Here is a 14,907-nt window from a genome sequence, read left to right on the forward strand (position 1 = left end):
GGAGCCCATTCCACATGGAGGGATACTGTCTCAGCCTAGACTCATGAGGAAGGGCCTATCCTCTGCTCCAAAGGATATGACAGACTTTGAAGATCTCCCATGGAAGGCCTCACCCTCCCTGGGGAGCAGAAAGGGGATGGTGTAGGGGACTAGTGCAGGGCAGGGGAGGAGAGGAGGGAGAGGGACCTGGGATTGACATGTAAAACAAGCTTGATTGTAGTTTAAATTAAAAAATAGAGAAGAAAAAAAGGAAATTTCCACAAGAAAAAACAAAGTGCTCTATAGATGATGTAAATTTATTGTACAGATAAACAAATTAAAATGTGCTAAAGTTTGTGGTGGCTTGTCCAAAGCTCCCATTCTGAACAGTGACATTAGTTCATCTTGGCGATGCATTGATGCTGTGGCATCTCACAGCTGAAACCTTCTTCAGGAATTGTCCTTGGCCTACAGAAGATGCTTTACTGAAGGCTGCACCCTCTTCCTGAGAACAGTTCATACCAATAAAATGAGTGATGCCAGAGTATAAGTGCCAGGAATTTCTGGCAACTTGGGATGGCCATCCCAGAGCCAGCGCTTCTCATGGATTCTGCTGTGGCCTCCTCTCTTTGTATTTCATCATTCTAGCTTTTCCTCCATCCACACATGTTTGGCTCAGTGCTTTTCAGGTGGTCTTCCCACACTCATCATCCCATAAGCATCATGTATACAGATTGCAAGCCTAGAGATTGTTTCCCCAGGAGACCCACTTAGGTTACCTTAACTCATTTCATTCCTCAAAATTACTTCCAGATAAAGAATACTAAAGCACAGAGAGGTGGAGTAATTTGTACAAAGTCACACATCTGAGTAAGGACAGAGCTAGTATTTAAGTCTAGGCAATCTAGCTTTACGGTACCCACTCTTAGCCACTAATGGAAAAGAAAACAAATCAGTTACAGTTGCATGAATGTCCCCAGTGAATCATACGGACATACTGCACGGCAATAGAGACATTAGCATTCCACTTATATGAAGCATCAAGTCAGATGAAATGAGTTCTGTTATTTATGGGTACACGCACAGAAAGTAAAGAGGTAAAGAACCACAGGCAATGATTACTAAAACTATGTCTACTGGGTGAGAGGAATTGGAAGGGTTTCTAGTGACACTAGTAATGTGTGGTGTTTGCACATCAGTTCATGTTTATAGTCCTGTTTATGAATATGTTTTCACTTTTTATGTGAATAGAAGCTCACAATACCTTAGCCATTCCAAAATAAGTCCAGTGCAGGAGAGCCTTAGAAGGTTTCTACCAAGGTCAGGCCAACAGTAGCCCTTATTTCTTTCCTCTGTAGTCATCAATGGCATTGGCTTTTTGTTTTTGTTTTGATTTTGGTTCTTCTTAAGTTGCATGGATTGACTAAGTGGCTCTGCTGTACCCATCTGGTAGGAGTTGACTCTGCTCTTTCTCACTATGGGGATGTAGATCCTGCTCTGAATTACCCCTCTTCAGTGGGATTTTCTTCCTCATCTCATATTGCCTGGACAACTTCCTTTTCTTCCTATAGTTAAGCAGCTCATCATGAACACACTGAACCAAAACTCATCAAGCATTAGCTTTCAACGATCTTTCTTTTTCTTCTTAGGGTTAACTTCATTAACCTTGAGTGGGGGTTGGGGAGAAGCAAGAATGATTTGACACACTACTACTGCTAGTCCAGGCAGACAATCTGGTTGCGTTGCAGGCAGCCAGTTCCCAGCAGTTTGGCTTTCTTTTTCCTTTATGTGCACATTTGGCCAGAGGAGAGCTGATGATGAAGAGTAGATAATTTATGTGCCTGTCGAAAGCACGATGGAAGGGACCCAAAAGGTGGGAGGATGAGAGCAGAATAGGGAACAGGTAAGAAAAAATGTAGATACATATATGAAAATGCCATAATGGAGCCCATTTCTTTACATGCTAATCAAAATGGTAATTAAAATAAAATAAAATTAGAGGTGGAGAAATGGTTACAAGCATATTCTGTACTTGCAGAAGGCCCAGCTTTGGTTCCCAGCACTCACTTTGGGTGTCTGAGAGTCAGTTGGATCAGTTTCTTCTATAAGGGAGCTCGTTGAATGGTGTAGAAGGCCACCATGAAATGGTAATAATATGAAAAGTGATTCATGACCAGGAAAAACAAAGAATCATTATCATGCTTATCTTGGTTCTTTGATTCATAAAAAGCTTACTCATGAGGTAGAGCCACAGCCTGATGGTTCAGAAACCACTCTGGGTTTTAAGACATTTCAGTTGGTTAGTTTTATGAAATATTTTTTGCCTTACTAATGCAAAGAATAAACTTGTATTTCTTCACTGAAAAATTCCCAAGGTATTGGTATTTCAACAGCAGGAAGTTCCTTTTTCAACTTGCACTTACCATGTAAGAGGCATCAAATTGCTCATGAATTAGTAGGCTAAGAGCTATTGTCACTTCCTGGTGGGCCACTTTCATGGAGCAGGGGAAGGTGGGGGTTATTGTTCACTGTGTTTCTTGGGATTCAGCTCTGAAGGTCTGAGCGCTGAATTACTGGAGACTGATGCTGAGTCAAGTAGACAGTAAGCCGTTGCAGAACGAGGCTGTGGCCTCAGGTGGATGGAGGACGTGCGTAGTGCACCAGGCTGAACAAAGCCCTAGCCACACTTCCCTCTTGCATGCTCTGGCTCAGGAAATGCTGCTTCACTGGTTGTAGCTACTTGTCAGGCTTGTGACTCAACAAACTGAAATGTTTGCCAAGCGAGTGCTGATTGCACAACTCAGGCTACTCACTCGTGGCACATACGATGCTGGACACACTCACCAGCAGGTCAGCTCCGCTGTTGTTTGGCAGCAGAGAGGAGCAGGGAAGGAGCAAGAGGAGAAGCAGTCTGACCCTGGCTGTAGAGGGCAACAGGATGCCAACAGACAAGGTCACGCTGTTTTCCTTCTGTGGAAGGTCAGGTCCATGACAAGTTAAGGCAAATGCAACATGGAAAACGATTCTTGAAGGCTACTTCTCAGTGCCAAACATTTCCTGGTTTTCCTTGTGACAAACATATGGATGGAATTAACTTGTTTTGTAGCCTAGCTCCTAAACTTCACGTGCCAATGGGGATTCATTCCACACGAAGGCCAGGGTCTGAGATGTGAGGCTGGAGGTGAGGCCCTCGGGCAGGGTGAGAATGCCAGGCAGTGACTATCACTGATCCTCCATTGTCTCCATTCTCCATCTCCATCATTCAGGTTTCACGGAAGGATTGTTTAATCCTAGGAACAAAGTGCCTGTTACATGAGGGCTGATCCTATTCTCTTTAGCCAAGCTTACATTAGAAAAAAAAACTTGCCTTTCAACCAATGAAAACACCTATTTCCTAAAGTGAGAAGGCACTGGCCATTAGCACTTCAGAAGTAAGCTTTACTAAAATAAAACATCTTGAAAGAAGTATTTTTAAGAGGACAAGTAGAGTCCTATGACCCTACAGGAGCCCATAGCTGGCCAACCAATGTTTTGAGTCCTATTGCTGTGCTGTATGGACACATAGTGCTCCCACCCTGTGCACTGTTCTTTGCTGGGAAGCCCATTTTCCCAGTTAACATTCAGTCATACCATTGTTTCCCCACCCAGGATGCTTCTTGGCAGATAGTTATTGACCAAAGTTTGTGTTCACTGCTGTGAGAAATGCAGTGGAAAGATCTAGAGTTTACTCCTCATAACCTAGCCATTCCTTTCTGAATGACCGGCGTGGGTGTAGCACTCACTATCCAAATGGAATTTCTCAGTGAGTGCCTCTGGGTCTGCTTTTACTGCTCCTATCTAATTCTCACTGGACTCACTGAGTCCTAACCAATGGCCGAAGTCTGCATGCTGTGACATAGCGGGTGTGAAATCCCCCTGAGTGAAGACAGAGAGAGAAGCAGCTTTTTTTCAAGCAGACAGCACCTAAAAACAATCAACTCTCTTTCTTAATTTTCTAGTGAACTAATGGGAAACTCCAAGTTTATTCTTTTATGATGCATCATTGGGGCTGGTTAAGGCCTTGATGTCTACTTTGGACCACTGTTAACTGTTCCAGATTTTTTTTTTAGTATGTTAACGTTATTAACATGTATTCAATTCTAAAAATAGTTACTGATTCTCCAATAGGTAGCTCACTAGATATGTTAGACACAGACGTAGGTACTCGGGGTCCCCACAAAATACTTGCTTTTCTGGAATTCAGTTTTAGTTGCAGAATAGATGCAAGAAAGGCATGACCTGTATTTTGACGATGACTTTAACTTGTCTCATGAAACAATGAGATAATTTTCACTGGGGATGACTCACCATTTGCTGTTCAACAATGTGGTGAGTGCAATTTCCTTTGTTGTCTGTGGCATTCCTAACTTAAATCCCTCAAGCACATTGTGCACTTGGCACCAGGTACTCCATTTTTTTTCTGGTATGGTCTCAGCTATCATGGTAGGTACTGGGCTGGGCTGCATATAAGACATGATATGAAGCCAATCATTGTAGAAACAGTATTATAAGGCCAAAGCAGAACTTTACTTAAATTAGTACCAAAAAGTTCACATTTTTTACCTTATACTTTTTTCCTAAGAGTTGTATGAAATTAGAGTTTTATATAAACATTTTATAGAAGTCATTATACAATAAAAAAGAGATAATTGGAGAGATTCCAATGTTTCAGGTTCCTAAAGGTAATCTCTTTGTAGAGACTTCTCCCCACCTCTGATAAAACAGCCAGCAAACTCTCTACTTTGATGGCTTTTGTGCCAAGTCTTCTGGTTTAAGCCATTATTATGCTATCTAGATTTTAGATCAGGATTTTGGCCACATTCTGTGTTTTTAAAGGGGAAAATATGACTTATACCACCATGTGTACCAAGTGTAAATTCCTTTGACAGCAATTTTTACCTGTAGTAGTGACTTAATACTTCAGGAAAAATGACTTCTCAAAGAGAAGTTATTAAAATGTTCCATATATATGCCATGGTAGATATTCTTTTTTTTTTTTTGTTTTACGAGACAGGGTTTCTCTGTATTGTTTTGGAGGCTGTCGGTCCAGCCCGGCCTCGAACTCACAGGGATCCACCTGCCTCTGCCTCCCAAGTGCTGGGATTAAAGGCGTGCGCCACCACTGCCCGGCTTTGGTGGATATTCTTAAGGACCTACTCCTGTAGTAGATTACAGTACAGGTAAGAGACAGCGGGAGAAAGACAAATTGAGACCCACTATTATTAGCAGTTTAGACTGAGGGCTAAACCCTGGCTGTTTGGAATTTATGTGATGTCACAGTCACTGTCCTATTCTTGTTAATAGACTGTCTCCACTAAAGCAGTCTCCTTTGAACACTTCTGATTTGACAGCTCTTCCTTTCAACTACTGGGACTGACCTGTAAATAAAATACATAGTGTCCTGCCTTTAATAAAAGCTATTTTAGCAGTGGCATGTGTAAGAGTTGACAGTCTTCAAAGGGATCATCTCATGTGACATTTTATAGCACTCAAGACAAGCAAGGTGTCCCCATCAAAGGTCTTGCTGCCAGAGCTAGGAGGAGACACATTCTGAAAACAGAGGGAACCAGGGCAGGACAGCACAAGAGACTTTCTTCTGCAAATTAACCATTTAATAATTTCTGTTGAAATTTTCATTTCATTTTCTCTTTGGCCATAAAAAATTAAATTTAGAAAGCTGGTCCTAGATGGACTGTGCATAACACATGCTAGCTGCTTCATCTTGGCTGTTACACTTGGGCATTTACAAGGGAGTCAGCTAGGCTCCTTTGTAGGATAAACACACTTTACTTTGATTTTTATCCAGTGCATTGGGTGGTCATTCCTTTGAGGATATTCTCCTGTGTGTCTGGCTTCTACTGACTATCAGAGGTTGTTTCACCGTGAGCTGCAGGTATAGGAATACGCCATCATCTCTTCCACTTTTCAGCATTCAGAAACAATGATGCAAACCTCAAGTAGTTGCTTTCATAATCAATTTTAATAAAACTTCTCCAGGGAGTGGATAAGATGATGCAAATAGGCATGGAATGAAGGCCTCCCCCCTGTATCTTCTGTGTTCCTTACATGTTTTGCAAATGACAAACTCTCAGAACTCTGGTTTCCAACGAAATAAGTGCAAACAATGTATAAATGATAAATCATTAGACTGATTGAGTGTTTACAGATTTGCATGGCATCTTGATTGTTGAATTTTGAGATTACAGTATGGAAAAGACTGCAAAAGGGGTGAATGTTTAAATATGTATAGAAGATTTGCTTTGGGATTGGCAACATGCTGTCTTTTTGTGAATCTTTTTTTATGTAACTTTCACATCAATTTTGAAAGGAGAGATTCTTAGACATGCTTTATAGAAATAGGTGGAACTCCAGAGATAGTGATGGGGGATGTCCTTCTATATACGTTTCTCTTATTGGTTGATGAGTAAAACACTGTTGGTCAATAAGTCAGGAAGATAGGTGGGACTAGGAGATGAGAATTCTGGGAAAGACAGGCAGAAGGAGCCCACCAGAACAGTCCCCATGTAGGCCACCAAAGGAGTAAAAGGTTCGAATCCTTCTCTGGCAAGATAAGACCACGTGAAAAACCTTAGATTAATAGAAATGGGTTAAGAATTAAGAAACAAGCTGGGCGTTGGTGGCGTACGCCTTTAGTTCCAACACTTGGGAAGCAGAGGCAGGCAGATCTCTGTGAGTTCGAGGCCAGCCTGATCTACAGGGCGAGTTCCAGGACAGCCTGCAAATCAATACAGAGAAACCCTGTCTTGAAAAACAAAAACAAATTAAGGAAGAGCTAGCCAATAAGAAGCCCTAGTCATCAGTCTCCAGTTTTATAACTAATACAGCATCTGTGTGTTCATTTGGGGCTGAAGCAGCAGGACCAGGTGGGACAAAGAAATCTTCAGCGACAACAGGCAACAACTAGAGAGACAGGGAATCCAACTTCGTGACTTCTTACTTGCTATCTGTCAGCTGAAGCAGGTGCTGCCCTTATAAACTACCAGAGACTGGGCCACCGGGAGATATTTTAGAACTACAAAAATACACAGAAAATAAATATCATATTTCTCCCCTCCTCTTGTAGAAAGATGTTCTTTTGACTTCAAATCTTTTTGAAAATAGAAAACTAAAATGTACTTCCAAGGATCAGTTGAGTGGTTTGAAAAGAGAAAACTATAATAAGAAGCTATAGTGGAGATGTTAGAACTTGGTTTGAAGCAGTATATTTACTTAGACTACTATTTAGCAAGAAAGTAGATTACTATTTACTTATTGATTGGTTGACTGTATTACTGAGATTTGAACCTAGAACTTCCACACGCTATCTCTCAGTTTCCTCCCCAGTTCTGACCCAGTCTAACCTTGAATTTGAGGCAATCCTCCTGCTTCAGCCTAATTAGTGCTGGGATTACAAGTATGTGTTACTACGCCCAGTAGGACTGTTTATTCAAAAGGAGACTAACTCTTCAACTCTCATAATATTAGTAACTGATATTAATATCATTCCAGGGCTTTCCAATGATCTCAATGTCTCCAGCTCCTGGCTGAGTTTGGAGAGCTATCAGTTCCCCATTTAGAGAAGGAGAAAAGGAAACTGAAAAGATTGCAGAGGTGGAATTTCAGCCCTGGGAAGACTTCCTCCACAGTGGGAGGACCCTGTGGGATCTCTATTATGAGTCCTGATAGTCACAGAGGCATGTGCTCACCAAATATCTGATGAAAACAGTAGAGCAATGAGGCAAGATTTCCTGGGACCAGGACCTCTCATTAGATCTGACTCAGTTATTCCCACATCTGCATCTTCATGTTAGGCTCCAAGAGCAAAGGGGAGAACATCTTGTTCTCTTGCCAGGACATGGAATGGTACTGGCGTCACTATGAAAAGGGAAATGAGTTCTCTGACTAGATTTGAGGAACAAGCCTGCCAGACTACCAAGAATTCTTGAATTCTACTCATGATCAGTGTCCTGACTCACTGGTGTCATCCTGGCCAGCATGATGAAGCAGATTGCTACTGAGTGGGGTGGAATGTCTAAAGCCTTTGAAAACTTTGAATGGAATTTTCTTGTTTTGTTTTAGTACGAGGGTAGCATGTAAGGACACACACATATACACATACAGTCCCCACACACCCCACTCATGCCCACATACACAAATTCACACATGCATATATATGCACTTTGTGTACATACACATATATACACACATAGTCAACTGAATTACAAAAATTTTCATTTGTTAGTTTTGTTTACTCATGGTACAATGAGTTACCATTATCTATTATGAATTGTGCACCTTAACTTATATCAACTTAATTCTTTGTAGAGCTGATTCTTTTTAGTATGTTATGAGGTAGGTATAACAAGTCACTCCATAGATTGACAAAGATGTGGGCAGGGGGAGATATTGCCCAGGTCTGTCTGCATTGAAGGTCAGGTTTGAAAATGAGCTGTTGGCCCAGCAATACTTAAGAGTCTATTTCTCAGTGCTGGGCTGTAACTTTTAAACATGGAGCTGGAAATGCAAATGACATGGTCAGGTAGTCTTGGGGAGGAAAAAAGAGACCAATGTGCAGATATCTGTGAGGTAGGAGCTCACCTAGTGAAAATAAGAACAAATGGTCTATGTTCTGTCATTCTTTCTTAATTCATAATCAAGGTCAGCAAAGACTATAAGATGTTTAAAATGCCAGATGGAGCTACTCTTATTTATTTGTTTACATTTACTTATTTATTTGTGTGGGGGGGCATGCATGGCATGGTGTGCCTGTGGAGGTCAGAGCACAACATGTGGAAATCATTTCTCTCCTGGGGGTTGTATTTAGTCTTCAGACTTGGAAGTAAGGGTCCGTTCCTGTTTAATATTCCCATCAGCCCTGACAGTTCAGTTTAAATGGATGGACAAAAAGGGAGGCAATTTTCATTCTGAATAACTTTAATCTGGGCAAGTTACCAACGGGCATCGTGAGGGGACTAATGGAAGATAACAAGCATGCAAAGATAACTGGTACGAGCCTGCTTCCAATAGACACATGCCACTCCTGCCCCTATCCTATCTTTCTCCTGCATCATCTAACCGTCTATTAAAGGGACCTTGGTCATGAATTTCCACCCATTTCATATCTGGGCGTCAGGATTGCTCAGCTCCTTAAAGGAATTGCTACTTATGATTGATACCGAGCATCTCCTCCTGACGTTTCTTCTGTTCCCTCTTCATTCCTTATTATTTCTAGTCAGAAAGTTCATGTACCTGAGAGTGGATCAATTCCAATATGAAAATGCCTATGTTCCTGGCCACATTTGAGACACAAAAAAATCATTAAAGAATGAAGGGAGGAAGAAAGAAACAAAGGAAAGGGGGAAAGATCCAAGATGTTACAGGTCATTGCTAACCTGTGATGCCAAATCTGAGACGGCGAAAAAAGTGGAATTGTTGTTTACACTAACATTGTGATGCCATATGCTGGCCGCAGATCAGGTGATGACTGACAATGTCATTTGAACTGCAGCCATTGGATACAAGACCTATAAGGACAGACCCGTATTAGTATTAAATGTTCCTTTGTAGTACTCTAAACCTAACCATCCCAAGAAAGCCAATCTACTAAATAGCACTTAGGTTTGGAGTGAAAATTTAAGACAAAGAAAAATCAATGTGCATACAATTTTAGACTACATGGGCAAATGGCTTTTGTGTGTGCCTCCCCATTTCCAGAGAATGGATAATGTAACATCAGCTGATATTACAAAGGGATGACGAAGGGAACTACTCATTTTAGAGTGATTTATATTCGAAATAAAGCCATTCTTCCAATGTACAAGATATACACATCTAAATGCACAGTTAGGCCTCTAGAATCCTTTGGCAACTGGTGGTGTGGGAGAGTGCTAGCCCAGGAGTCAGGTTGTTTAGTTCAACATCTGGATTTTTTTCTTAGCTACACATGTATTATAGAATCACTTGAATTTTCTAACTTTCTTCTGTAAAATGGGGCTTTAGGAGATCTTATCAGTACCCTCTCCCAGTCCATTCCCAAGCAGTACACTTGTCCAACAGCTGTTAAAATCACTGGCAAATGGCAGTGATTTCACGTCCTCCCCATTTCCCTCATAGTTCAAAACGAATGAGTAGCTGACAAGAGTAAAAGGGAATAATGATGCTTATTTTACAGAGTTTGGGGAGTGGTAAAGTAAAATAAGATACATGGGGCTAAAGGAAATCTTGAAATTAAAAAATAAAACAGAAACCTGGAGCTGTAGCTTTGCTAGCAGCATGCTTGGAAAATGTGCACAAAATTCTGGGTTTGACCCTGGCTTTGTTCTTCAATCTTCAGATCTGCATTGAAAAAAATGAACAAGCAGCCGGGCGGTGGTGGCTCACGCCTTTAATCCCAGCACTCGGGAGGCAGAGGCAGGCGGATCTCTGTGAGTTCGAGGCTAGGTTGAACCGATAGCCTCCAAAACAATACAGAGAAACCCTGTCTCGTAAAAACCAAAAAAGAAAAAAAATGAACAAGCAAACATAAAACCCAGGCATGATGGTGTGGTAACCAGGCTTAGGAATTCAAGGTCAGCCTGGGATGAATAGAGTTTGTCTTAACTCTGTCTTTCGAAAAACATAACACCCTTCCAAAGAACAACAAAGCACACACACAAATTTGACAAAGGGAGGGACTTTTAAAAACAGAACTAAGCATTCTAGGCACTTGTTAACCTTTACGGTTAGAGGCATGTGATGTCAAAAGGAGAAGTCAATACTTTTTGCACTTTCTAGGTCAGAATCCTGGCAGGACAGTTGACACATAGCATTCAAAATGCTCATGTCTTCATAAGCAGAACAAATTTCTAAATCGTCGCAAGGAATGCTGCCTCACGATGGTGCCCATAGCGTGTGAGAGGAGAGGACAGTTTTCTTCATGCCTGACTGTCCTCTGTAGCAACTTCCTGAAGAATTACCAATATTCATACTTTTACAAATAAGTAAAATGAATGAAAGGGCTCACTGAAACTCTGAACCTATTCAAAGCTGACTTAAGAGTAACTCTCCAAATAAATGATACAGGCAATAATTAAAACTTGTTGAATGCCTACTGTATACTGCTAATACCACACATACTTACTGTATCAGTTCATCCATCACTGTCACACATTTCCACACAAGACCAGAGGCTCCATAATTTAAAAAAGTCTGGAAGTCTCTCTGCTGATGAGTTAGTTGTTCTACTCAAGGTTGAAAGCCAGAGTGGTCTGGATCCACTGTGTACTCTTGTCACATGCCTTGTAGAGTTGCACAAAGACAGGCTGTGCCCACAATTTTACCTGCAAGTGGGCCTAGTTTCTCCTACATACAAAGTCTTGTGCTTTCCTTCCCCACTTCTTCCTCTTCAAGTATGTTTTCCCCCTCTTTTGTTTGAATGCGGAATGAGGTTGCCACCACTCACAAAGCAGACATTGAAAGGCAGGTCTTCAGGCTGTGTCAAGACTTTCCATATATGTACTTTGATAGTGAGTGACATGTTACTGCAGGGAACTGAGATGTTTCTGACCCTGCTTATTATATCTGTCACTGTGGTAGGTGGTTTCTTGCTTTTATGTTTATTTTTTACTGATATTTTCACAATCCATGCTAACCACAGTCCTGTGAAGTAGTAGTTAATTGCCTTACTATGTATATGAGAATCTTTGGGGGAAGACAGATTAAAACATTTGGTCAATGTCACCCAGGAAGGCAAATCCAGGGTTTTTATTCTAATGTATTCAACTGCAAAGCCTATGCCACTTTTACTATACATTATTGCACATTGCTTATTATCTGAATTGAGTTCTGCTTTTCCTTTCAACATGTGAGACAATTTCTTACCATGTTTGGTTCAGGCTCTCCACCTGGCTCAAATGATCCTCTCCAGTAGCTAGGACAGCTGAAGAACTCCTGGTGTCCAGATCTATTGTTATCTCTCAGGGATCCTCATTTCCATGACAACATATTGTTATGGTCTAGAGGTATCAAAAAGAAGAAGGAAAACTATGCCTCAGAAGATGCTGTGATGAAATGTCAAAGTAGGCCACTATGTAGGTGTGCTTGCTTGCATTCTTAAGAGAAATAAGGTCAATACTTCAGTGTCATAATTCAAATGTAGAGAAATGAAATGTGTAAAGACAGGTTTGGAAGATCTAATGTCTGTCAAACACAAGGAATCAGTATTAGAACCAGGTCAATGTTAGAACCAGAATTTGGAAAGCTAGAGGTAGGTGTTGCTAATAAGTTTCCATGATATGCTCCTGGAATAATTTCTCTTTCCAATGAATGCTTCCCCATATTGGTTGTTATCCAAGGATTGTTGGTGCTTTTCTCCTTCAGCCACATAATGCCTGCTGATATGAATTTGCTCTGAAAACACAGTTCAGAAACACGAATGGATGACTCACTAAAATCTTCCTGGAATCACATTTACTTGTATTTTAAGACCTTCTCAAAATTGAAGGCACTGACAATAGCCATTTTCTGTTTATGGTGTGATTTCTCCCTGCCCTTGAAAATATTTTAAATTTATTCATCTGTTTTAGGACTGGCAAAATTATTTGAGGGCTAAGAAACAAATTGTGAGACTAACAATTGAAGTAACTAGTAAATCCACATTGTAGGTAGCTAGAGATCATTGCAGCCCTCACTGGGGACACACCACTGTCCTCAAGAGCAGTGTGTTCAGCTTAGCTTTGTAATATCTCACTGGAAGATGTGATTTTGAAGCAATATACCCCTGAAGTTTGACAGTAGGTTCTAAAATATTAAAAAATATAACTTTTTTTTCTGGATAAGGGAAGACATAAAGCAAGGAAGTCATGGCTAACACTGAGAACCCTGGACTTTCTAAACAGGATTTGACTGAGGAGCTTAGGATGACATCATTGGTTTAGACTATTTCTCCGAATGAGACTAACAATTTTGAGATTCCATGTGTAGTTCATCACTGGAGGAACTGTAAGAAGCAGTAGAGAATGCCTACCTTAGTAGATGAGGATTGGGTGACTTTCTCAAAGTAGCAAACCAGCTGAGCAAGTCCTTAGAAACCAGCACTCTGGTCTTGCTAATTTAGAAGACCTGAAAACACATTAAAGGAGAGAAGTTGAATGAAATAATTTAAATTTATTTCATTATCAACCTTTGCTACCGAATAGACTTCATAAGACTTGTCTGATCTGCTGGTCACACCCAGATATTTTAATAGTTAAGAAGTGTATCAACACCTCATTGTGAAAATAATGATTCAAAGAGAAATGTGTCTGATTATGAGTTTAAAGTTCATTGATGAGATTCTGAGTCCCTAACAGATTATGGGTTAACAATTCTTATAGAGGTACTGACATACAGGGATAATTTTTGGCACAGTGAAAATATGTTGCTAAATATATTTAGTTATAATTGTTTGAGATTTTCACTTAATAGCCAAGGAAAGTAAAACCTCTGAGGATTAAGTAAGCTTTTTTTTAATAGTCTGAAGAACAGAACTTTCTCTGATATGGATTTAAAACCATGTAATAAATGTCAATGAGTTCTTCAGTGTGTGTAATACTGTCTGGTAGTGACAGTTTTCTATTAACTTTGGAAAAAATCACAATTTTTTCATAAAAATGTGATTTCAGTCTGACTTATGACCTAGGGTCATTTTAGGGCTAGTTTTAGAGTTAGATGCATATATAATGTCTGTGTGGTGTGCCTTTGGGGGAAGTGGGAATGCCCCATGACTAAAACAATCTCCGCCCTCAGAAATGATGTCTGAAGTTCCCTGTTGAAACACACATTTTGCTTTTGTATTAGAGAGAAAAGTTCTATTTTTACAATAAATTTCATTTTTAACCATTTAAAAGCTGTGTATATTATAAAAGACAACAGGAAGCAGAGAAATAGAGGGTCCTAGGCCGGGGCTAGAAGACTAGCATGGACGACAGTGTGCAGGAATTCGCTTTAGACCTTCCCACCAACGATCTCCCTTTAGACCTTCTCACCAACGATCTCCCTTTAGACCTTCTCACCAACGATCTCCCTTTAGACCTTCCCACCAATGATCATCTCCCTTTAGACCTTTCCACCAACGATCTCCCTTTAGACCTTCCCACCAACGATCTCCCTTTAGACCTTCCCACCAATGATCTACTTGAGCAGTCTCCAAGAAACGTTTGTGATGGAATGTAGGAGTCTTAACTCTTTTTCAGTGTACCAACCACGCACCGCAGTCAATGAAAGAGGCAGGATGCTGAAACAACACAGATCTGTCTCCACAGAAAGACAGAAAATTGGCATGTAACTGCAACAAACCAGTCTGGGCGTATGCAGCCTCACACATACAGTTGTTCCTGTTTGATGTCTTTACCCACCGCAGGCATTGCTATGGGCTACATCAAAGTCTGTGATCCATGGTCAGGGAGGAAGCAGGGGTGGTCCACGCATCCTCCTTCTTATACTAATTACAGCCTGTTCACATCTAATACCACCAAGATCAACAGCCGAGACAAAAAGGAATGAGTTTGGGAAAGATTAAGTCCAAGTCGGAACTTCATGATGACCAAAACCTCAGAGGGGACACAGCTATTTCACAGGTACTGGAAGGGCCTGTCTTCCGGATTCAAGACCCAATACTTACAAAATTTATTTTTTATGATATTTGCAACATAAACATAAATACTGAACATGTTTTTAATCACTCTGGGAACAAATACTGGTAAACTGAGGCAAGCATGTCTTCTCCCTCCGCATTCTTCTCTCCCGGTTTTAGTTTTGTATCACAGTGATATTATGACTATTTTTGCTTTTGCCACAAGGAAAGCATAATTTTCATGAGTTTCAGGGTAAACTAGCATTTTATACACTAGAAATACAAACCGTGTTTAAAGT

At 40.6% G+C, this 14,907-nt stretch overlaps 1 long non-coding RNA gene across 2 annotated transcripts in view; it reads right to left on the bottom strand.

Annotated features, from left to right (window-relative positions):
* The window catches only part of LOC121140871, a 33,148-nt gene extending 18,976 nt beyond the window's left edge, over positions 1-14,172 (bottom strand). Inside the window, exons 1-3 of one of the 2 annotated variants that reach the window (XR_005877819.1) lie at positions 13,995-14,172; positions 13,022-13,116; positions 11,878-12,011 (exon numbers count right to left, since the gene is read on the bottom strand). This is a non-coding gene — a long non-coding RNA (uncharacterized LOC121140871). The remainder of the gene's footprint in view (positions 1-11,877; positions 12,012-13,021; positions 13,117-13,994) is intronic. The other variant, XR_005877820.1, reaches the window with a different exon arrangement.
* Between the last annotated feature and the right edge of the window lie 735 nt (positions 14,173-14,907).

Source organism: Mesocricetus auratus, unplaced genomic scaffold (assembly GCF_017639785.1).
Source record: "Mesocricetus auratus isolate SY011 unplaced genomic scaffold, BCM_Maur_2.0 Super-Scaffold_100006, whole genome shotgun sequence".
NCBI classification, from domain to species: Eukaryota; Metazoa; Chordata; class Mammalia; order Rodentia; family Cricetidae; genus Mesocricetus; species Mesocricetus auratus.